The sequence below is a fragment of the Macrotis lagotis genome, chromosome X, assembly GCF_037893015.1.
Source record: "Macrotis lagotis isolate mMagLag1 chromosome X, bilby.v1.9.chrom.fasta, whole genome shotgun sequence".
NCBI classification, from domain to species: Eukaryota; Metazoa; Chordata; class Mammalia; order Peramelemorphia; family Peramelidae; genus Macrotis; species Macrotis lagotis.
Genome location: NC_133666.1, coordinates 455,694,108 through 455,720,211, shown reverse-complemented (window position 1 = coordinate 455,720,211; position 26,104 = coordinate 455,694,108). Strand labels below are relative to the sequence as shown.

General features: G+C 35.7%; 1 long non-coding RNA gene across 4 annotated transcripts in view; it reads right to left on the bottom strand.

Moving 5' to 3' along the window:
• LOC141502883 (uncharacterized) overlaps positions 1 to 19,885 on the bottom strand; it is a 78,936-nt gene extending 59,051 nt beyond the window's left edge. The window contains exons 1-6 of one of the 4 annotated variants that reach the window (XR_012472710.1): positions 19,295 to 19,885; positions 17,169 to 17,364; positions 9,396 to 9,524; positions 6,767 to 6,925; positions 5,786 to 5,908; positions 4,701 to 4,793 (exon numbers count right to left, since the gene is read on the bottom strand). This is a non-coding gene — a long non-coding RNA (uncharacterized LOC141502883). Of the gene's footprint in view, positions 1 to 4,700; positions 4,794 to 5,785; positions 5,909 to 6,766; positions 6,926 to 9,395; positions 9,525 to 17,168; positions 17,365 to 19,294 lie in introns of those variants that run through there. The other 3 variants (XR_012472711.1, XR_012472713.1, XR_012472712.1) reach the window with 3 other exon arrangements.
• Positions 19,886 to 26,104: the final 6,219 nt, after the last annotated feature.

Below are 26,104 nucleotides of genomic sequence, written 5' to 3'. Positions count from 1 at the left end.
ATATGGGAATGTTCCATCAATGTATTTTATTTTGCTATAAATTTTCCACTTCTTATTTAGCTATGAAACTAGTAGAATGCAGATTTATGGTTAAAAAAATTTTAAGTTTACTGAGATGTTTAATAAATAATCATTTATTAAGTTTTCACTGTATACCAGAAGCTAAGAAGTAGGGATACTGAAAAAAAAAAATGAATGAATGCCTCAGAGATTTTATATTCTTTGGGGGGGAGACTGATGACTAACTTTAACCTTAATTTGGTCTTCATTTGGGGAACTGTTATGAAAGTCATTTAGTAATTTAGCAAAATCCTTTGCTCTAATTATTATTTGAATGACATTTATGTAGAATTTAGAGTGATATATATGTATATATATATATATATATATGAATATAATCTTGTTTGAACCTAACCCCCTTATAAAGCATCACAAGGTATTTATACTACTGACATTATTCAAATAGTCAACAAGGATTTTATTAAGTGCCTTTGCAGATAGTGGACTAGGTTTTGGAATGCAAAACCTAAATAAAATAATCCTTGTCTTCAAGGAGTTCTTTTTACATATACATATGAATTACATATAAGGTAATTTGTGGAAGAGAAGTACTAACATTTAAGGGATCAGGAAAAAAACCTTAGTAGGAAGTATTTTTTTTGAGCAGAACTTTGAGGGAACTAGAGATTCTAAGAGATGTGTGTGGATGAGGAAGGAGTGAATTCCAGGCATGGGGGACAGTCTTGTCCAAAGGCATCAAAAGGTAAAATAGAATTTTGAACATCAAGAATAACAAGGGGCGGCTAGGTGGCGTATTAGATAAAGCACTGGCCCTGGAGCCTGGAGTACCTGGGTTCAAATCTGATCTCAGACACTTAATAATTACCTAGCTGTGTGGCCTTGGGCAAGCCACTTAACCCCATTTGCCTTGCAAAAACCTTAAAAAAAAAGAATAACAAAAAATTTAGCTTTGCTGATCTTAAGGGTATGTGAAAGGAAGCAGCATATGATATGGAAAGGTAGTTTGATACCTAATATAAATGTGTTAGATCCAAGGCTCTACCGAGTTTGAGAGTGACATGGTCAGACTAGCACTTCAGCAGTCCCAGGGAAGATGTAATGGAGAGAGGTAAGACTTGAGGCAGGAAGGACAATTAGGAGGCTGTATTAGTCCAGAGAGGTGGATGTGGCCTGAAATTGGATGATGTACATGTTGATACAGAAAAGAGAAGAAATGCCAAAAATTTGTAAAAGTAGGCTGGACAAATTTTGGCAATTGATTAGCTAGATACATTAAATAAGAATTAGGAGTTTAGAGATCAGCTTTGCATGTATGCATTTTATCTATCCAGAGCCCATTGTGGAGCTATTTTGATTGCTTCCATTACTTAGTGATTGTGCTAAACTGGATCCTTTTTTTAGGCAACAATAAGCCAGTAGATATGGAGACATTGAGGAATGAGGTGGGTAATTGTTGGGAGCAGTTGGTTGAAATACTGAGGGGGGCGGTAGAGAGGTGAAGGATAAGTAGTACGGTATTGGGAGAAATTGAATGATAAGCATTTTCTTCAGATAAAGGAATTTCAGAATTATTGAGCATGGAAGTACTACCTGAAAATAGTGTGATGGAAAAATCAGAGACTTGGTTGTTTCTGTGTGTGTTAGGTGGAGTGCAAGAATAAATTGGTCCTGTGAATCGAGGAGAGTAAAAAATGGGAGATTCGGGTGTTTGCGGAATTTCAATTTATGTTGAGTTCCTCAGTACAAAAGCTAGGGTTGAACTAGAGAGGAAGACTGTGAAACCAGGTACTTGACTTAAGAAAGGAGGGTGAGTGTGACTGGGGACCTTTTAGATAAAATGCAATTGGATGAATTCTTTTGGTCTGCTGAACTTCAGAGAAGAGCTTGCTGAGAGATGGTGATTGAGACCAGGTATAGTAACCCCTCTTGGACCCTAGTATATTGATTGACTAGGAGAAAAAGTAACACCAGTGCTGGAAAGAATGGTGAGATTCTTCATTTTACCGCTAAGAAAAACTAAAATATAGGGACTTTAAGGGACACAGGGTCACAAAGAAAGTTAATATAGAAGTATAATAAGAAATATAAAAGAATCTGAATCCTGATTTTCATGATTCTAAGTCCAGCACTCATTATATATATTTATTATTGTTGCATTCTTATTGTCTGAATTGCTTTATCTTTCATTGTTAAAAATACTCATTAAAAAATAAACTCCATGCATGGGAAAAACTGCCCTAGGTTGTTTATTTTTGACCTGGTTGCTTATAGTGCTCTTTCCATGAAGTTAATATAGATTTAAAACATCAACATATATACATATACATATACATATACATATACATATACATATACACATACACATACACATACACATACATATACATATACATATACATATACATATACATATCAGGATTCCAGTTAAAGGACATTTAAGGAAAAGTGAGCCTTATTATTAAAGCCCTTGGAAATTGACAATAGTCAAATCTCTAAAAAATTGTGTGGTTTATGACAGTCCAGATGCTTTTGTATGAGTTTCATTTAAATGTAAATTGAGCTAAAGACTCTTAAGATGGATCTCAGAAGAAAGAGGATTTTAATTTTTTTTTAATTTTTAAAAAATTTTTTTTATTAAAGATATTGAGTTTCACAATTCCCCCATCTTACTTTCCCCCCCCCCACGGAAAGCAATCTGTCAGTCTTTACTTTGTTTCCATGTTGTACCTTGATCCAAATTGAGTGTGATGAGAGAGAAATATAGAGGATTTTAATTGCAATGAAGTAATTTTCTTTTTGTTTCATACATATTAAATTTTTGTTATGTAGTGAAGCAAAAAAATCCAATTAGTCAACACTATGTTATCTAAGAGATTTTTTATAGGTCTGTCAGTTTTCTGTCATGAACAATGCTAAGAAAATATTAATTTTTTTAAAAAACCTTATTTTGCATATTCTAAGGCACAGCATGTATCTTGTTTCCCAAATCATTCTCTTATTTATCTTGTCTTGGTTCCAGTTTATTGTTCAAAGGGAAACAGTACTGCTAAATGAAATCAGGTTAATGACACATTTCTAAGTACTGAAAATTTTTAGTTATTAAGGAAAAACACTGTTGAAGTTAAGAAAAATACAGATTAAATTGAAGAGGGGAAATATTTTTAAAATCACTGACAGATTAATTTGATATTTCTATTGGGAAATGATTTATAAATGAATTAATTGGAGTCTTCGGTTAAGGGAAGCAGAGTTAAATTCAGTGGTGTTTGAGAGTGTCCTGTTGACAATTTACATATAGAACTCATCTTGTTACTTTTGAGCCAGAAGATAGAGATTTTAAGCTCATTCAGTTAAATTTGTATAGCCACTTCTAGTAGAGTAGGAGGAGGAGGATACCACAAGTGAGTGTTGAGGCTTGTTCAGGAGATATCCTCTGCTGTCCTGAGCAGTATTTTCCTCCTCCTTGCAATAAAACAGGCTATATTGTTTGAGCCAGTGCTGATTGCATATTTCACAGTCCTTTCTGCCTTTAGTCAGTGCACTGCCAGTCTGTGATTATATTGTAAAACACTTTGATCTACAATGAACTTTCTTTATGTAATTGTTAGTACAGTGGCACTGTAATGTAAAATGAAAAGTAAAAATGAAATATTCTTTCTATTGGCATTTCTAAAATAATCTGCAAAGGGAAAATATATATATAATATAATATATAATATATATTATATATAATGTTTGTATGTTTTTATGTATAGAAACATTCACTAAAGGATTTTAGCCTGCTTGATGGTAAAGTTTACTTATAATTATAGTCAAATATTGTTCAAAGTGTGTGCATATATATATATATATATATATATATATATATATCAATGATAACCTCATAGGGAAAAAACCCTTTCTCTAGTCTCTATTTTTAAAAATGTGTTTATAAGAGAGGTCAGGGACTTATCTGAAAAATTGGGGTGCCGTGATTTTAAATTTATACTTATGCATTTATTGTTGTTTGAAGACGAGATCCAATTGGAAGTACTTTTTTCTATTTTTAAACATGTTATTTCTCTCCTAATTGCCTTATTTTATGTTTTAAAATATTTTTAAATTGTTTTTCTGTCTAATTCAGTAGGAGAGTAAATTTCATCTTTGGAAATTTACAAATTTACAGATTCTGTGATATAGGGTCAAACAAACTGGTTTATTCCTTTGATCCTAATCTTAATTTCAGTCTGATTTTCCTCCCACCTCCTATCTCTCTCCTCCCAGTGTTGTTAGTTTTTTTTTCCTGACAAGGAACAGGGAAAAGTTGGCAACATTCTTAAAACTAATCATTACTCCTCTTCTCTAGTCCTAACCCCTCCCTTCCAAATCCTCAAAAACCATCCCCTATTTTTGATCACAGACTTGTTGGAGCCACTTGGACTACTTAGTTTCTCTCAACCGGTCTAGGGTATGAGAAGGGTCTGTAGTTTACTAAGGGTGGGGGTGGGGTGGGGGGTGGGGTGGGGGTGACTGTTCTTTTCCCAAGCCTCTGCTTCTGTTTTTTTAGATTAGAAGCAAAAAAAAAAAAACACAAAAAAAACCCCAACCCACACTATACTACTTGAACTGTGGGAATCCAAACACTGTGTCGCCTATTTCTTAAAGATTAGTATTTCTTTATTATTTATTATAGTTACTGTTTTTGGATAGATTATAATTGACAACTTTATTGAATTTTCATAGGTGACATTGCAGGCTGAATTGTGGGTTCAAAAATGAGGGAATAAATTAACCTGTAAATGGAAAGAAATACATAATTTCATCCTAGTTGATTTCTGTCTTAAGGCAGGACTTGAAAAGGACAACTTAGCCAAATGAATATGAATGGGCTTCATTTCCAGCAGAATTTTTAAAGGTTCACTGGATAGCAGACTCCTTCCTGATAAGTTCCTAGGAAACTGTAGCCAAGAATCCGACTAGAATTTTGTCTTTCTTATTTCATTAAGTGCCATTCCACCAGCACCTTTTTAAATATAGCCTTTTTAAAAAAGCACCCTATTTTTAAAAATAGATTATGTTTTTTGGGGTGGGGGGGTTGGAATGGGTTGTAATGTGGTAAAACGTTTATACCTTATGCTTCATTGTTACCTGGTAACTGAAATGCCTCCTAAACCTGTTTTTGGAGTGTTCTCTGGGTGAAATTTGAATCGGTGACCATCTGTCCCCTACTGGTTGATTTCCTGTGAGCTGCCCTTTGTTTCAGTCAAACAATTGATTACCCTTCTTTACAGATAAGACCTCTGTTGACTGCCCTGAATCAGCAGGTTGAGTTTGGGACCTTCCTTTAGTGTTTTTCTGTAATTCTGAGGGTCACTATCATTGTCTTCTAAACACAGTTTTTTAAGTTTCCTTAGGGAAGGATGTATTCTAGAATTTAGTGGAGTGTTAGGACCAGCACAGAAATTGAATGAAGTATTTTAGATATAATTAAGTATTTCACAATTTGTCACTGAGAAATTAAATTGAAATATTTCCCTTTTCCTGCTTATCAAAAAGTATGTCTCATTGCTTACGAGTTTTAAAATAAAAACTTTTTTTTATCAAAACAAATTTTTGGACATAATTTTTGAAGTGCAATGTATAGCCAGTTACATTTAGCTGTAAACATGGTCTTTAGATGCTCTAAGTCTTTACCTCAAATGATCAAAAATGATTACAACTTTGTTAAGAATATGGATGCAGATTAGATTTGGGGGGGGGATTGGTTAGATTCTTGGCAGATTACCTTCATTCTCAGAGGTAGCAAAGATCAGTGTGTGTGGAATAAAAGTGTCACTTTGTTGCCAGAAGACAAGAACAAACCTCAATGTCAGCATCTTGATGGGTGGTCAGTGGAGCCAAGAGAAACCTTCAAAAGTAAAAAAATGATCATTAGAAGGCACGGGAAAATTTTAGGTTAACCTTTCAGTTTCATCTCTTACTTTTTTTACATTTGGATTGCCAACCAAGACCTTTAGCGAAAATATTTGCCTATCTTGCTTTTCCTAAAACAAATTCTAACTAATAATCCATAATAACTAACTAATAAATGTTATAGACATGAATTTCTTTGATATAAATTGATCTTTTTATGTATGGATGTAGGTATGTTTCTTATGTGGAGCCCAGCTGCTTGAACATGGTGGTGGTGGGGGAGACCTATTTCTGGTTTTGTTCCTTAGGGACTAAAGTAAGTAGCAGATGTGACCACACAGTTCAATGTGATTTGATGTAATTAATTTTTTCTGAGCATGCTACAAAAGTTAATAGCCTCAAATTGCTTACAATCTTGGTTTCCAATCCATATGGAGAGCTATCCCATCATACACTGTTCTCTAATGTTTGGGGGGTGGAGGGCGGGGCATCTCTTGGATATATTAACTTCCTGCCTCATTTAGTGCTGATGGAATCCCAGAAATTATTTTTTTGGCCATGTGCTTGGGTAGCATATAGTTGGTTGGCATACAGTATATGTGGATGGGGGCAATACTGTGTTTTTCTAGTTAAATACTAGAGCAAAACTGATTTGAAAGCTATGACAAAGAAAACAAGCCTGAATTCCCCTCTCTTCTCCCTCCCCTCTTCCTCCCCTCCCCTCCCTTTCTCCACCCCCCACCCCCACCCCACCCCCCACTCTCTGCCTCTTTAATCTGAAGCACTGTAGTTCAGGGAACTAGTTCTAGGTGGATGAGAGAAAGGTCTTATCCTTTCCTTCTTCAAATCTCACCAAGGAATTACGGTCTCTGCAGAGGTTTGGTTGCAGATGCCTGGATGCCTGGAAAGTTTACACTGCCTAGAGTTGTTTTGTTTGGCATAGCTAATCAGGAGCTAGACTGGAATTGCTCATAGCTGTCATTCAGGTTTTGTTTCAAAGTCCAAGGACCTGCTGGGAAAAACAAAGAACTAATGAAAGCTGACTGTATTTAAGGCCTCAAATCTGTGGAGTCTGAAATGATGTCCTGACAGTGGATTCTTATTCTTCTGCGTTCTTGCCGTTTCTAAGGTAACAGGTTTTTAGAGGCTTTCCATCTTCATTGTCAAGTATTTGCTACACTTATTGTTGTTTTTCAGATTAGAGCAATTCAAATGATCTCCTTTGAAATGAAGGGGAAAGAGAAAATAATGGAAATAAAATGTAATGAATCAATTACTTTGGGGAGGATAAAAGTATGGCAACTTGAGCATATTGTCAGAATTTTTTTCCACCTTAAATGCTACCAAATTCATAATATATATTTTAAAATTAAGATAAAATAACACCCCCTATTTTGGTATTTTTTTAGTGTCACTCCAATTCACATAAATATCATCCTGACTACATATACAGAATCACTAACCAAATTCTTTGAAGGTAAATAAAAATCCCATTTCCCCCCCCCCCATTATATTGTAGTGGAATATTATTTCTTCAACCTTTTCTTGAATGTGGTTTCCAGAAAGCTAAGTTTACTAGGGGAAAAAAATTTCAAGTTCCATCTTTTATTTGTGAACATGAATCCTACAGAATGAGATGATAGTCTGAAGAACTAATAACAAAAATTGTTTATTTGCCTCCTAACATTTTCAAGGGTTTTTTTCCTTTAGAGTAATAGAATTTATTCATATTAACATATTTTTACTATTTCACTCTAGAGCTCTCTCTCTTTTTCTTTTAACATAGTATAATTAGAAGTAAAAGATGGATTATGACTAGGTTTCATTGGAGATGGTTTTAGGATCTGAGAAATCTAAGAGTTATTCCAATAATGGGTCATATTTATATATTTCCCTTTAGATATGATGACACAGTGACTCATATTGATCAAATATCAACTAAAGCCCTTTCCCCAATGGTAATAGTTATATTATTTTTCTAATACACTCATAATTCAGGAAAGAGCAGATCATATGAATTAAAATGAGTCCAATAGTATAAAAGCTAATTGCCTTCTATTGATATAGAGGGAAAAATCTGGAGTTGAGTGGAAAAGAAGAGACAAATCAGACTATTTATAATATTTAGAATTTCATCATTTTAATCTATGCTTTTGCTCAAACTGTTTTGTCTGCAAGGCCCTCATCTTTCCCACATATATGAATCTTGGGTGACCACTGAAACCTCTGTTTCTTTATAGAAGCCTCCTGTTCCTACTTGGTTTCAAATAAAGGGAAGTAATGGTTCACTCGGCTCTGAACTGGTCAGACCATGTCTGCAGAATTTTGCCTAATTTGGGATACCACACTTTAGAAGGAATATAGACAAGCTGGGACATAGCCAGAGGAAGGAATCCAGGATGGTGGAGGCATCCTGTATGAGAACTGGCATGGTGTGATGGAAGAACATCAGATTGGCTTAGTTCTATAATATACCAAGTCTACTTAGTTCTGTCACATACTGGCTGGGCAAGTTCATTAATCTCTCCTAACTTGTTTCCACATCTGTAGATAGAGAATAATGCTTGCACTACCTCTCACAAAGGATTGTGTAAGGATTACATATAAATTTTTTTTAACATAAGAAGGGATTTTTAGCTATAAGATACTTGAAAGTATAAGTTAATAAAGACAAAAGAGACAACTTAGAGAATGATAGCTATTCTCAAATATTTCAAAATATTTTTAATGGGTAAAGGAAGTAGACTTATTCTATGTAGTTTCAGAGGGAAGAACTAGGACCATTATGTGAAAGTAGCAAAATAGAAAATATTTTGAGTCTATGTAAAGAAGAATTTTATAAAAATTCTAGTGACATAAAAATAGAATATGCTGCTTGTTAGGTAAGGGGCTCCCTATTTTTGAATTTTCAAATAGAGATTGGATGACTATCAGAGGTGTTATAAAGAAAATTCTTATAAAAGTTATAGTTCTTTAAGATTTTGTGATTCTATCTTCCAGATCACAGTGACTGACTTTTCCCTTCTTTAGACACAACTAGTTGCTTGTCAGCATTGACATCTCAAATTTCACCCAATTTAATGTCTTATTTACCCTAATTTGATAAGACTTCTTTTGTATAGATCATTAATACTTAATTGATTTGAGAAAGAGGTCCTAATGACTGCTGGAACCAAAGTTTGTCTAAATTGCTTTGTGGAGTATAAAATCTATGACTGGTAAAGAATTTTTAGGACTTTTTGTCCTAGTGGCATGGAAATAATGAAAATAATCATAAAGAAAGGCTTTTGGGGAAAGTAGGTTTGTTGTCAGGAGATCAAACCATTAATCTGAAAGAATGAATTTATTAGAAATGATAACTGAAGAATTCAGAGAAACTATAGAAAATTTATATGAATTGATGCAGAACTAGGAATACAATTTATGCAATGACCATAATTTACGTTATTATGGCAAGGAAAACAATATTGAAATATAGTTACCAAATGTAATTTTAGAAGACTGATGGTAGAGTACATTTCCTATTTTTCAAGACAAAATGTGATGTACCAGGGCTGAGTAGAGCATACATTTCCAGATATAATAATGTGTTGATTTGATGATACTTGTTTCTATGGAAGAAAGGAGGGAAAGAAGTAACAAGCATTAAGTAAAATCCATTTTGTGCCAGGAATCTTATTTTATCCTCACGATAACCTTGGGAAGTAGCTGCTATTATCCTTACTTTACAGCTTAGGAATTTGAGGCAAACAGAGATTACCATGGCTTGCCCAGGGTCACTTAACTAGTAAGTGTTTGGGGTTAAATTTGAACTCTTTTTGACTCTAGGTTCAGTTCTCTATCCACTGCCCCACTTTGAGAATAAGAGAGCATCATTGGGAAATGAGAGTTATATCTTAAAAAAGAGAAAAGAGTGTCAATACAACATAATTTAAAAAAAGAATGGATGCTCCTCCCTAAGTTTCTAAACTGAATAATAGGAAGAAATTCTCAATACAAACTCAGAATGGAGGTGAATTTGAGGGGCTGGGGCTGAGGGAAGGAAAGCAGAGAAAACTTTATAAGCCATTAAGTGCAATAAAAAAGTTTAACTATTACTATCAGGTGTAATTAGTAGTAATAGTAGGAGAAGGAGTAGGAATAGGAGCACAATAAAAATGAAAGAGATTTGCAAAAGGCAGTATTTCACATGTCATTTCCTTTGACCTTCACAACAATCTTGTTGAGCTATCTTGAGCCAGGTATCTCCAAAATAATAGAATGTTCAGTGTGTGGGAATAATCATTTTTATCCTTGGTTTGTGAGAACTGTTTTGCCACTGTAACTGTTGCATCTCATTTGGTATTGTCTTTTTGTTGAGTATTTTACTTGGTTCTGAACTTCCTATTGACTAGGAATCAGTCACAAGATCTGGATTCTAAACCCAACTCTACTACTTCTTTAGCTGAGCAGGCTACTTACCTGTGCTGGGCTTCAGTTTCTTATCTGTAAATCGGAGATGATAAGAACCTTCACTGCCTAATGGTCTAAAGGAAATGTAAAAACACTGCTCAATGCAGATGGTTTTAATTGTCAGTTTTTAAGCTTTCATATGGCTCTTATAGTACACCTAGAAATGTGTTAAGCACTGGGGACAGAAACAAAAACAGTCCCTTATCCTCAGGGAGCTCACTAGTCTAATGGAGGGGACAACATGTAAATAAATAGATACAATCTAGAGAAGTAAAAAGTAGATAGATAGCAATCTGAATAAGAGACTTGTCACAACATTATTACAATTACTACCACTACCAGTACTATTCTTCCTCTTTACTGATTAATAATAATAATAATAATGATAATAATAAACATTAATACTGTATTTTATGATTTACAAAATTCCTTTTTTAAAAAATTGCCTAAGGGAAATAGCATTCCATTCTTCACTGTACTCTGTATCTGTAAGTTAGAGATGTCAGACACACAGCCTGCAACAGTCACAATCAGTCAGAATTAGATTAAAATGTAATTGGGAAATATTTAATAAAATAAAGAAAAATACAGTAGAGCATAGATAATATTAGTATGTGATTTTCTAAGTTAATATATGCCTACAAACATTCTTATGTATAGTTTTTAGTCCCCCTCTAAACTCCCCTCTCTTCTATTTGAGTTTGCTCTAAGTGATGGCAGTCTCAAGTCCAGCAAATGTGCTTACTACAAGTTTATTGCCTTGGTCAAGACCAGAAAAGTTAAGTGAAAGTTGAACTCCAGAAGCAATAAAAATAAAATAAAATGATTATTAAAATCCTCAATTTAGTTTCAGACAACTTATATTGGTGAAAAAAAACTTATTGCATTTTTTGTCTGAGCAATTGGTCAACGAAAAAGTATATTCATTGTTAAGATTTTCTTTGGTGGTGTCAGTTAACAGATTGATGCCATCATTTTCTATCAGTAGAGAGTGAGTGGTCATTATCATTACAGTGAATATGATTGCCCTTTGCTTGAGGGTATGCTGCAAGAGTTGGGGAGGGGTATTGGTGGACTTGCCACATTAGGGAGAAACATAGATTCCTGCCCTTAAAGCTTATCATAGTCAAAGAGGGAGTTTTGAAGGAACACAAGCTCTGGACTTGGAGATAGGAAGACTGAAGTTCAAATTGCACCTTAGACATACTAGTTCTGTAGTGCTAGACAGTCATTCCAACTATCAGCATCAGTTTTTTTATCTGCAAAATGGAAATAATAATTGTACCTTATGAAGTGCTTTGAAAACTTTAAGCACTTTATAAATGCTAGCTAGTATTATGAACACAAAAGCTCTATCTGAAGTTGGCTCATTTACTCTAGATTTTTTCCTAAGGGCTAAGGAAAGGCACATAACTCTTTAATTGTATAGCCTGTCCTAGAGTTCAGATTTTATCCTGTGTAGTCTATTATGTATTTTTTCCCCATAGCATCATACTGCCTCTCTGGGTTAATAAAAAATTCCTGAGGGATGATTTTTTTTTTTAAAAGCATGCTAATATAATGTCAACATATAATGCTTAATCAATTAAGAAGACGCTTAGTCATTTTGCAAGTTGTTTAAGGTATTTAGAAATAATATCCCTAAGGCTTTGGGGGAGCAGGTGAACGATAAATCCCCAACAGATGTAAACAAAATTTCTTGTTATTTCATAGTCTGAAGTTTGAAGGAACCTACAAAATTACACAATCCATTTCTTTCCTTTTACAGATGACAGTGTCTAAGGAAGTTAAGTGACTTGTTCAAGTTTCTAGAATTTGAACCTAGGAATTTTGACTCCACTTCATTGTGCAGTGGTACCTCTAGAATGTTGTATACCCCCCTAAATAAGGCTTGATCTATGCAAAGCTAATTACCCCTCTTAGATACTTTTATTTACTTTGCTCTTCATTCTTTTCCTACTCCTTCACCAGTTACTCTAGCTCCCAAATGTTGTGTTCTTTAGGATTCTACCCTTGTCCCCAGTATTGTAACCAGAGTAGAATGACTGGGTCTTTGTGTCAGGATACTAATACTAATATTTAGAGCTTAGAATCTGGGATATGTTATAATTAGGCTAGATATCTAGCAAGAAGGTACTACACACTTAAACCTCCACTTAGGGAACCTGAGAGGTTAAATATCCTGTCTGTGATCTTAGTACAAGGACAGGGCTTAAACCCAAGTGTTCCTGCCTCCAGCCAGCCTTCCATCTTCTCTGTCTTCTCTACTGGAGGCTTTGTGGCATGGTCCATAGAGAATTTAGGATAACCTGGGTTTCAGTCTTGCCCCTGGTCCCTGTTGACTGTGTAACTCTGGGCAGGTTATTTAATCTCTCAGTGTTCTCACGCAATTCTCTGTTAGAATTTTCTGTGCCGGTGCCATCTCAGGTCCAGTCCAAAAAAAAAAAAAGAGGAAAAGGAAAGGTGATTAAAAGAGGCAAAAGTCCTTTTATTTGCAATGTTTTGAGCACTGTGGGGAGGGGGAAGAGACAAGAGATTCCTAAGAGAAAAGCATATTAATTTGACAGAGAAAATTCCCTGCTGTCTGTTGTGTCACTATTATCTTGAGCAAACTGTTAACTTCTCTATTTGCCTCATCAGAATGTGAGCCCCTTGGGCACCCGGGGGCTACATTTTTGTTTCTCTCTATAATTCCCATTACGATAGTAAGTGCTTAATAGAAGCTTGTTGATGGACTTAATTTCCTCCATTCATCTATCAGACCTGATCTGTTTTAAGTCTTGTACTTCATCCTGTAATAATAGTTGTAGGTTTTTACTTGGTTTGTTTTTCCAGTTAAGTCTGATTCTTTGCCACCCCAATTAGAGTTTTCTTGGCAAAGATAATGGAGTGGTTTGCCATTTCCTTTTCCTCCTTATTTTACAAATGAGGAAAACTGAGGCAAACAGGGTTAAGTGACTTGCTCAGGGTCACACAGCTAGATAGTACCTAAGGCAGGGTTTGGGACGTTCAGACCTTATCAAGTTTGCAAAATCTTTTGATCTGGAGCTGCCAAGGCGGGAGGCAAAATTCAATAAATTGAGGAGCTTTTTAGGGGATATTAATTAAATGTTTGACCAAATTTAGCAGGTAAATGATATAAATATTCAAATGGCTCTTGGCAAAAAAAAAATTCCTGTATCTCTTATATAAAAACAGATTTGAACTCAAAATGAGTCTTTCCTTAATCCAGGCCCAGAACTCTAGCCATTGTATTACCTAGTGGTGCCAGTAATAGCTAGTAATAGCTAACAGTTCTGTAGTGCTTTTAAAAGTTTGGCAAAGCACTTAACAAATGTTATTTCAGCTTATTCTGACAAGAGTCATAAGAGATAGATGCTATTATTATCCTTACTGTACAGAATAAGAAACTGAGGCAGAGAGAAGTTAAGTCACTTGCCCAGGATTACATAGCTAATAAGTGTTTGAGGCAGGATTTGAACTCAGGTCTTCCTGGCTTCAAGTCCAATGCTCTATCTACTATCTTGCTGCCTCTATGTAAATTATTGCTAGACCCATGAGGAGGAGGAAGGGAGATTTAGAATAGAGAAGACAAGAGATAATACTTGACTTTATAATTTAGTTTAAGAGAAAACATATCCACCAAGAAACTGAAACACTCAGTGAATGCTTTCATACCTATCTCACAAGAGTGTTCTGAGACTAAAATAAGAGGACAAATGTTAAAGTACTTTGGGAATCCAAACAACTTTGTAAATGTGTTAAGAGGCAACATGGTACTGTGGAAGAATGCTGTAGGCTTGGAATCTGTAGTCTCATTTTGAATCTCTGTTCTATAAAGGAACCAGTTCTTTGACTTGGGTCAAATCACTTAACTTTGGAATCTCATTTCCCTCCTCCATAAACTGGGGATAACATTTGTACCATCTATCTCACAGAGTAGTTGTGAAGAAATCTCCAGTGGATCTGTAGTCTTATCAATTTGAATGTTTCTTCCAATAATATATTACAGAACAACAATAAATGAGAAGTAAGTCAAAATTTATAACTATAAGCCTTTTCTACATCATAAAGATCTTTATCTACTTGGCTTATATTTCAAGTGTCACTAAACTATGACTTGACTCAATTCTTTGTCTTAATGGATGATAATACAATCACGATAAGTTAGACACGACTGAATGACTGAACCGAAAAGGAAAAAAAATGCAACGGCAGTGTGGTAATATGGGCTTGTAGGTCATGGTTCCAGAGAATTTCCAGGAACTTGAGAACAGCCCGGGACTGTAGCTCAGTAAGTAGGCAATTTCTAGTGCCAGTTGTTGCCCAACATGCTGCTCATTCCTCTGTGACGTAGATCCCTGCTTGTGTCTCTCTAGTGAAGATTCTAGGATTTCCCTGGTTGACAACACAGACCTGGCTCCCTCTTTCTCTTCCTCCATGTATCTCCATGGTAATGACCTGCTTCTGAACTTGACCCAGCCCCAGTGGGATGGTCAACCCTGATGAGGGCAGAGCCCAGCTGGCACACTGGAGTGGAGCAGTGATGCAGATAATCCAAAGTTTCTTTCTTTGTGACTTTAGAATTAATTCTATTGGGGTTGGGGTGGGGAGGTTTTTCTTGTTCTGTTTTTGTTTTTTCTTTCTGGTAACAGACTTATCTTGTTTTAAATAAGTTGAAATTAAAGCAAATAAAGAATGTGTTAGCCAATACTTGATCGAATAAAAATACACAGAAATAAATTAATATATTCTTCAAATTTAACCTTGTTTGTATTAACAGATGCTGCAGGTAATCTGAATGAATATGAAACTTTATTTAGATGTTGATCCCCTAAGGGATCCCTCGATAGATTTCAAGAGATCCCATGAACTTAGATGAGAAAAACTCCACTTTTATCTAAATAGAATTGGTTTCCTTTGTAATCCTATGTATTTTATTTTATGCATTTTTAAAAACATCATTCTGAGAAGTACCAAATGGGTCCATGATCAAAGAGATCAAATTCCTCTGATTTAGAGGAATGATGCGGTTAACACTAGGAAGACATAAAGGAAAAAAGTTCTGAAGCCTGCAGTAGTCAAGAGTCCTAACCCAGAAGGAAAAATTGTTGAACAAGTAAGTTCTGAGGTCTTGCGCTTGGAACCTATTTGATTTGCTCTTGTGAAGAAGGTGAACTCAGCATTCTGACTCTAAAGGAATGTGGGAGTCAGCTAAATTTCTCTTATGGTTCCCATAGAATAAGATAGTTAAGTTTTGTTAACTGGAATTTCTGGCTAAGCAAAACCTTCCCTGCTCCCCATCATGTTGGATTAATAGATAATAGGACTTCTATTATAATCTCCTCTCTGAGATTATATCCACTGTACTATGAAGGAAATCTAGTTTAAGATTTAAAATATTATTTGGATGAAATGAAGCCTTGCTAAAGACTTAGTCAATTCTATATCAGCTGCTGCTAGTATAATGCTGGTTACATCATTGATAGAGTGTCCATAATGGGCTATGAGATAGAAAAAAGATGAGCAAAAAGATAAGAGCAGAAGAGGGAGAATTCTGATCAGCTGACATAAAAATATAGGGTCATGGTTTGAAGTGATGATATTAGAAGTCACCTAGTCCACATTCATGTAGGACTTTAAGGTTTGTAAAGCAATTTACATTTATTATTACAAATGATCTTCACAATAACCCTATTATGTAGTCGCTATTATTACACTCATTTTATAGATAAGGAAATTGTAATACAGAAAGTTCTACTTTAGTGAGTTTAGTTGGGATTTGAAACTATGTTGACTGCTTTCAGCATGGGCAGTGAATATATAAAACATACACGCTGATGGTGTAGATAAAGGTATTGAAGGAGAGAAAATCCTAGGCAGTTTAATATTTTAAAAAAGTCATTTTGAGAAGAATTATTCCTGTTTTTTTTTCTTTCACCCCAGTCTTTTATCTATTTAATTTTACTTGCCTATTTAGCTTAATTATAACTTGTGAAATGTTTGTAAGGAGAAAATTAGGGTCTGTTTTTGTTCAGTTATATCAAACCCTTTGTGACCATGTGTGAGTTTTTCTTGGCAAAGATATTGGAGTGGTTTACCATGTCCTTCTCCAGTGGAGTAGGCAAGAAAAGTTAAGTGACTTGCCCAGGGTCACACAATTAGTGAGGAATGAGACCATTTCTGAAGTCAGATCTTCCTAACCCCAGGGCCAGTACTCTATCCACTGATCCACTTAGCTGCCTATAAGTTATTGCTAGACCCAGGAATAGGATCCTGAGAGGGAGATTCAGACCACAGAAGACAAGATAAAATTCTTTACTTTGTAATGTAGTTCAAGAGACAAAACCAACCTAACAAGAATACTTGCACGGTATCCAGTGTCTCATAAAAAGGCTAAATTTAAAAACTATAACAAAAGGATTTTTGAATGATTGAAGAGAAAAACAATACATTTGCAATAAATTTTTAACATCTAAAAATGTGATTATAAAATTACTTTAAAATGAACTTTTGACTGCACATGTATAACCTGTGTCAATCTGCATGCTTTCCCAATGGGGAGGAGGGAGAGAGGAAAAGCAAAAGAGAATCTGGAACTCAAAATTTAAAAAAAAGAATGAAAAAAATTTTTAAATGTAATTGAAAAAATTACACAAATCACAGATTTAAAAAATTAGGTTCTCTAGAGTTGCTGATGACTAGAAGTAAGAATTTTTATCTTATTAAAAGGTACTTGAAGCCTTTTTCTATATCTATTTCCCTCCCTCCTAAATGTGAGAAAAAATAGTCATTTCCAATACCTTTTGAAAGACTCTTACTTTTTGACCACTTTCTGGAACACTTTAGTACAGATGAAGTTGAAAGTGCTAAGCAGTTACTTTCTGTTGCAACCACAGTAAGTGTGAAGTGTTTCTTTAAGAATTGTGTTCTCTTTCAGCAGGCCTGGCTTTGGACTCCAAATCAGGACTGGTTCTTATGCCTCCAGGTTTGTTTACACTCAGCAGGAAGCACAGTGAAGAGATAAAAAGCAAAATAGGAATAGGAAAGGAAGATTAGGAAGAAAATCCAGGAAATAACGTTTATTTTAGAAACTTATTGGACTTAGAAAGTCTGTTACAGACACCCATAATGAATTACTTTATTGCACAACTGTATTGCACAAATCTGATTGCACAGATAGTGCATAAGCATTATTAATGTTATATGCTACACTAATTCATGCGTATTAAATATACTCAATGACGTTGACCTATATGAACTTTTGTCAGAAATTCCTAAATTGCCAGATAGTTTCGAAATTAAAAGTAGCACATTTTTAAGATCTTGGCTTTCAGATATTTGAAAATTCAGTGAAATATCATGTTGGACTTTTTTGAACTCTTATCAGAAATTCCTAAACTGTCAAACAGTTTCAAAATTAAAAGTTTCACATTTTTAAAGACTTGACTTTCAAGTATTTGAAAATTCAGGGAAATAACATGTTTGAAGACATCACAATAACTATCCATATTAAAAGTTGTGTTCTTTTTTCATATTCTTTATATATATCTAAATCTAAATATAGTAATGGGGAGTCAACTCAATTGTAATTGTAACTTCAGAAATATTTGCATAGGAGAAACTTGGGGCCCAAAATATCATGAGATCACATTTAAAAACTGTAACAAAGATCTTTTAAAATAATTAAAGAGAAAACCAGGGACAGCTAGGAGGCGCAGTGGATAGAGCAGAGGCCCTGAAGTCAGGAGGGCCTGAGTTCAAATGTGATCTCAGACATTAATCATTACCTCTGTGTTTGACCTTGGGCAAGTCACTTAACCCCATTGCCTTGGGGATAAAAAAACAAAAAAAGAAAAGTAATATGTACCCAATTAAAATTTAACATATATCAATTAAACCTTATTTCAAAAAATCTCAAGGAATCACTCCCATTATTTTTTACTGGAATTTTGTTATTTTATCTGTTTCTCTAATTGTAGATCTGGGAAATGAATTCCAAATGCTTTTGTTACACAAAGATATTGGGGGGGCAGCAATGGTAATGGTAAAGCTGGCCATTTTATTGATGTCAGCTTTTGTACTCAATTCATTTCTTTGTTAAGTTCTCAGATCAGGGTCCTCCTTTCCTTTTCAGATGGTTTACAGTAAAGAGGATAGGTATGCCTAATTTGATGTTGGCCTCAGTAATAATGATAATTCATTTGTGTATAAAGCCAAGTGTCCCAGCACTGAACCAGATCACAAAGATACAAAGTAAATCTGTCAGTTCATTGGTTAAAGGGCAGCAATTCTGAAAGGGTAATTTCAAGAACTCCCAGGGATCCTGGAGATCTTTTCAGGGGATCCATGGGGTCAAAACTTTTCATAATAATAATACATAGACTTTAATTTTTAGCATTGTAAATATTGACAGATTTAAACCAAATAAACAACATCTTGGGGAGCATGGATGGTTAGTCCTCAGTAATGTTTAAGCGTATAAAATAGGACTGAGACCAAAAAGACATAAGGAATACCAGATATGAAAATTTATTCTGAAAAGTTGTAGATGGTGTCCGAGAGGAATAGAAGCATCAGTGACTTGTCCAGTGGCAGACCATCCTAGTATGTCCTTGGTTTTTTTGCCTCCAAGGTCTTTTATGCTTTCCTCCTTGCACTTGATGGTTAATATTTGTTAATTAATTACTGAATGGAATAAGGATTAGGGAAGATTTGAGTCAAGGATAAGGTGAAGAATTTGAATATCTACTTCCCTAATTCTGATTCAGTTTACATTAATTATTTTGCTGGAAGTCCTATGAATTCCAAATTTATTTTAATACTTGAAGGAGTTATGGTTTCATCTATGTGGGTCCTCCTTCCAGTAATGCTAATCAGTAGTCTTTTAAGTGTTCATTATAGTGGCTCAACAATTGATCATATTTACCGATCAGCCCAGTCAGTGAGTCTTCCTCTAGGCAGGTCTTTCTGTAACAGACATTTGATTGCTTTCTGGTTTCTGAAACTTTCCTGGTTCTGTAGTCTGTTAGAGCTTGTTTCACCAATGTAGCCAGGTTTGACTTAACATTTTGGGAAGAAATTTTTGTGGGGGGGAGGAAGTAGATCTTTGAAATCTAGGATATAGATATATATATCCTTTTATCAGTGCACATTAACATCCGCTTTTTAATTTATACTAATAGAGTATACCTGGAGTACTGAGTGTTAAATGACTTGCCCAGAACTAAGACTGCCAGAAGCTTTTAGAAGTTGCACTTACAACCAGGCCTTCCTACCTACTAGGTCTATACAATAGCATGCAATTACACATAAGAATTTCTGAAATTCTTGAAACAGCCAATTTCTGAAACAACTCAGATATTCCCTGTGGAATTTGTTTAACTCCTTGAGAATAGAGATTTTTTTTTCTTTTTTGTGCTTGGCAAAAGATAGATGCTTAATAGCTGTTTATAGATTGAAATAGTTGTTCTGACCAATAATGCAAAGACAGAATGATGCCAAGCCAACCAAGTTGAGCTGCTCCAGATTCCAATTTTATAGAAAATGAATATTCTATTGTCAAACTGACTTTTTATTATCTCATTGTTTTTTTAATTTTTATAGAAATTTGCTTTCCTTCATTTATACATATACCCAAGAATTCACTTCTTTTTATTACCAAATGCATTGCATAAAGAATTGCCCGTTTTAAATGGAAAAAAGATTTAATTTAAAAAGTGAAATATGGAGTGAAAATAGAAATCAGCAAACAAAACAAGAGAAGGGATTGATTCTTGGATTGATCTGAGAAAGATCTGAAATTGATTATTAAATAATTTATATTTTCAAATCCTCTAGACAATATTACATTTTAGTTTGCTTAGGCCAGAATCACTGTTATCATTGCCCATTTTTAAAAGCATATACTATTCTTTTTATTTGGAATTTATTTTTCAAAAGAATGCCAGATACTCTCTCTTTCCCTCCCAAAGTAAAACTAACTGCTCTCCCTACTTCATAAAGCTTTCTCCTTAAGTGAGTGGAAAGAGAAATCTGATTCTCCTCGACAAATCAATCTACTTCAACAAGCATTTATTAAATGCTTTTCTGGACTGGGCCTGACCCAAGACAGTCCCTTGGTAGTTTGTTTGATGTTGGAACAAAATGAGATTCTCATGAGTCATTCAATAGTTAACAAAAGGATATTTACTTAGTTATTGCAGGAGGACAAGGATTTAACAAGGATATACAATGAGGACACTCCAGATTGATTTAATTTAGCTGAAGGAACTCTGTTTCCTGAGATGTCCATTCTAGTTCATCAGTCAAACTCAGACAGCACCTAGAACTCCAGATTGCCTTGGATTTAGACAGCAAGGAAAGGACATCCACAACCTGAGCCCTGGTTTCCTGAGTTCATCAAGTCTCTTAGACCTTTTGAGGAAAAGCCAGCTTAACTCACATAGGGAAAGAGTTTGGGATATTTGCCCCTACCAGACTCCTTAAAGTTTTCTGTAGCTCTTCCATCACTCTGGGATTGATCAACTCTGATCACCTCTTACCTCTGCAATTTAGAAACCTGACCTAGGAAGTATTAAAGGAAAAAAGGAAAAACCGAAGCATTGCAAAACCAAATCAAAGCAGATGATGTTGAAGAAATGACTAAATGTGGGAGAACAAAGATCAGAAACACCCAAGCTTCATTCTTCCTTTCCCCATTTTCTTTGGAAGGATCAAATCTTGGATCTAAATGATCAGGTCCATGTGGTGCCAAATTTATGGTGAGTGATGGAATTTTTTTTTCAAAGAGAGGACTTTAATCAGGAACAGGACCAGCAGCATCCAACCATCAACAAAGATGATGACACATCCTGAATAATCCCCTAGTATTAGTGTTCATTTTGTGTTCTCAAGTCCACCAGCCAGGATGTCCTTTTCTTGGGAGCCTCATATTGAGGAATACAAAATCCTTGCCCCAAGAGAGACTTCTGAGGGACCATCACCCTTTTTCAGTGGAGGCTGGGTAGTCAGTGTCAACTCCCCTTGTTAGAAACCAAGCCACCTCCCAACAGTGCCACCATTTGGTTCTGCAATCTCCCCGTAGGAGAGAGAGGTACAATGGGATAGTAACACCGAGGGGCCAATCAGCTTTAGATTCTAGTAAACTGTGGTGGACTTGCCTCATCCCACTTCCATCCCAGTGTCCGTTTTGTTGCTGCTCAGCTACCACTGTTACTCTGAGATACTTTGCTGCTCAGGTCAGCTCTGTCTTCACCTGCTGGGGTCCCTGTCCCTGCCTGCTGTCTCCTTGCCAGGGTCAAATGCCTCCATCTGCTGCTGCCCTCCTCTCAATCCCCCTCACTCTATAGGGCTGAATGATGGTCACTACAGAATTCTGAGCTCTTCTAGGTGTTTCAGTTGGGGTCTGACTTCAGGATCTATGCCCCGATTCTGCCTCCTTTTGCTTTGGCATGTGTCTCTCCTATGACTAGTCCTCTATGACTCTGCCTGACTATTGCTTCTGGCCTATGATGCCATTGCCCTCTTGTGCCCAACAGAAGCACTGGGATGATGTCATTGCCATGGCTTGGCAAGACCTGCTGGGCCTGGGCGCTAGAGGTCAGAGTGTTCTTGCCCCATTTGGTCCTTCATAGTTAGAGAGGTCAGGAAGTTCCTGCCACATGGGAAGGCTCTGACAACTGAAAAAGAGTCAAGGTTTATATTCCCCCTTCCTGTTAGTTGGGTCATCCTCTCCAGTGCAGGGAATTCCTCCCATTGTCTGTTGGCTTCCATTGAGGGATAAAAGAGCTTCTGATATCCCAAATTCACAAGCTTGTCTGTCATCACTACTAGGAATGTCCAGCTTCAGATCACCTACTTATTCTCTTATATAAAAAGAAAAAGACACCAAGATAAAGACTTCTCTACTAAATACAGTCAATAAGCATTTATTAAGCATTTATGACCAGGCACTGTAAGAAGCACAAAGAAATCAAATGTAATCAAAAAGACAGTCTCAAGAATCTTATATTCTAAAGGGGGAAGACCAAATATAAAAGGGAACTGAAAATTTTGCAGAGGGACATGGTAGAAAAAAGGCCCAGAAAGTCAAGTTTCAACCTCAAATACAAGCTGAACTCTGTTGTTCTCATATTGCCTTAGAAAATCACAAGTTAATATTATCTATGTTGTACTGTATTCTTATTTATTTTGTTAAAAATTTCCCAATTACATTTTAATCTGGCCCAGGCTACATTCTGGAGTTTTTCTGGCAGCAGAATGGGTAGAGAATTTTATACCTCTTGTAGGACCTTCAAGAGGAATGAAAGGGTAAATGTGACTGGCCTAGGCACTTTCCTGAAAATTGGAGGTTGTGGGAACACCCACCCAATCAGAGTAGAGGCCTGCAGGGTAGAGTGATCTAGGCTGCTGCTGGGCTATATCTGCCAGATATAAACAATAATCATTTTTGCCAAGGTGGCGAAGAGCCTAAGCTCTACAGAGGCTCCTCATTGTAAACTTTCTAAAAATCTTACTTAATATTGTATTTTTTTCATAATTACATGTAAAAACCATTTTAACATTTTTTTCAAAATTTGAATTCCAAATTCTCTCCACCCCCACCCCCCATTGAGAGGGCAAGCTCCTCATTGTAAATTATTTTTTTTGCAAGGCAATGGAGTTAAGTGACTTGTCCAAGGTCACACAGCAAATACCACATGCTCGGATCCTCTTGACTCCAGTGCTGGTGAGATATCCATTGGCTCCCTAGCTGCCCCCACCTCATTGTAAATTTGAGGCAGACAAAGACTGATTCAGTTTACAGTGAAAGAGAGTAGGGGAAATTTTAAAATTGTTGCAGAGTCCCTGCCTCTTCTTTGAATATCACCTGGGATGGACCTGGATCCTTAGGCTCTGAGGGAGAAATAAGCATTATCTTTTCAAGTGCCTCCCCTGAGGACTTTGCACCAAAGAATCACAATGAAAGTCCATGTGAACTACATTCCTGTAGGCCAGTGGTTTCAACCTCAAATACAATCTGAACTCTATTGGTCTCATATTGCCTTAGAAAATCCCAAGTTAATATTATCTATGTTGTACTGTATTTTTATTTGTTTTGTTGAAAATTTCCCAATTACATTTTAATCTGGCCCAGGCTACATTCTGGCAGCAGAATGGGTAGAGAATTTGACACCTCTTGTAGGACTTTCAAATGCCATACATATTAACAGTTGTTAGATAATGTTAGATAATGACTCATTGAGTCATTCCAGGAGTCTGCATTGATTTACATTTTCTCACTGTCGGAATTCCTCATGCTTCTCCTTAAATGACTGGTTATATCTATGAAGAATTATGGAATTGAGATCTTTTGATTCAGCTGTATGGTTACATCCTCCCTCCCTTCCCTTGTGTCCCCCCAACTATTCAAAACCAGTTTTTATAGATATGACTTACTCAGGATTGGGAAGAGGATTCTTTCATTGCTTTCTCACTCAACCCCTGAACAATTAGATGCTGTCTGTTAAGCAAATCAAGCTTATCTATAAGGGTGGAGCAGGTCTCATTCTTAGGTCTTCAACCTTTCTAGTAAATGAAAAATCTCTTTTAGTCTCAAAAATTCCATCTTTCCTGGCTGTTTTGAAGAAAAATTTAATCTTAGTTAAACTTGGAAGAGGTTTAAATTACCAGGCCCAGGGACAGCATTGTTGCTTTGCGTCAAAGATATTTTAGCAGTTATCTTTAAAGTTTGATTTTTAATGACATAGAGCATATCCACATCAGTCTTTTCTTGCTAAATGACCACTAAAAGTTTACTTTCTAACCAAGTATTGGGAGGTACAATAACATTAAGAAATCGATATCTCTGAAGGAGGGGCAGCTAGGTATCCTAGTGGTTAGAGCATCAGTCAGGAAGTCTCCTCTTTTGTGAGTTCTGGCCTCAGACATTTACTAGTTGTGTGACCCTGGACCAGTCACTTAACCCTGGTTGTCTCAACTTTTTATCTTTAAAATGAACCATTCCAGTATCTTTGCCAAGAAAAACTGTAGAAGATAGTCAGGAAGAGTCACACATGACTGAACAGCAACAAAGGGTCATCAAAAGTACAACCAAAAGCATTGGAGGCCAATCTCCAGGAGCATTGCCTTCTACTTCAGGGAGATCCAATCCCAATTATTCTGTACTGAGCTCTACTCAGGTCACCTGATAGTTTATGTTTGATACTGGAACAAATAAGATACACAATGAGTCATTCAAGTCAACAAAAAGGAGATTTACTTAGTCATAGCCAGAGAATGAGATTTAGTAAAAATAGACATTGAAGACACTCCAAGATGATTTAATTGAGTGATGTTACCTTGCCAGAATTGCCCATTCTGGTCTATCAATCATACTCAGAGAGAGCTTGGAGCGGCAAGTTGCTGTGAACTCCCAGTATCAGGAAGGAATAAGAGTCATCTGATCCTTTAGTCCCAAGCATGAGTCAGTCATGACTCCAGGAGGATTGCAATACCTTTGAAAGAAAGAGGAATTTACTTTGGATAGGAGAAAGGCTCAGGCTATTGCTCCTATCACAGATATCTTCTGTTTTCATAGCATTGTGCTTATTCTGGGGTATCACTCTTCTTTTTTTTTTAATTAAAATAATTTATTTAAGACAATGGGGCTAAGTGACTTGCAAGGTCACACAGCTAGTCAATTATTAAGTGTCAGAGGCTGGATTTGAACTCAGGTCCTCCTGACTCCAGGTCCAATGCTCTATTCACTGTGATACCTAGTTGCCCCCACTCTTATTCTTTTGTTTGATATTTGGTATTCATAGCATTCTTTTAATCTATTGAATAGTTTTCTCTGTGTCTAAATCCTTCAACTTCTCTGGGGCAGTCAAAAAAAAAGTCATTTAATATTGACCCCTGGAGTCAGGAGGATCTGAGTTTAAATGTGACCTCAAACAATAGCTTTGTGATACTGGGCAAGTCACTTAAAACTGTCTCCAAAAAAATTCATTTAAAAATAATCTACAAGACAGGAACTGTATCTTCAATTTTACGTACTTAGTACTTCAATTTTATATGTTTATTTTTATGTGCTTGCTCAGAAGTTTTAGAATAATAATAGTGGTGTGCATTTATATATTTACTTTTTTTTGACAAAGCTTTTTTTTTATTCTTTTATTTGAATTGCAAAAGAATCTTTATAATGGAGGTGGTGCAGTAGGTAGGGAATGAACCTGGAACCAGGAAAATCTGAGTTTGAGTCTTGCATTATATAGTTATTAATGGTTCGATCCTGTGCAAGAATTTGATTTCTCAGTTTCCTTCTCTGTAGATTAGGGCAGTTAGGTGGTTCAGTGAATAAAGCATTGTACCTGTAGTCAGAAAGTACCCGAGTTCAAATTTGTCCTTGGACACTTAATAGTTTTCTGACCTTGGGCAAGTTGCTTGACCCTATTTATTTCTATTTCCTTAACTGTAAAAGGACCTGGAGAAGAAAATGGCAAATCACTCTTTGCCAGGAAAACCCTAAATAGGGCTATGAAGAGTCAGATATGATTGAACAATAGCAATATAAATTAGGGGGGAAAAAAGCCCACTCAATTGACAGAATTGTTGTGAGGCTCAAATAAGATAATATATATGAAGTACTTTGCCAAACATAAAACAATATATGAATGCATTCATTTTTATTATATAATTATTATTTTCTTGACTATTTATATTAAGAATCTGAGGCTCAAAGACATAAAAAATGCCT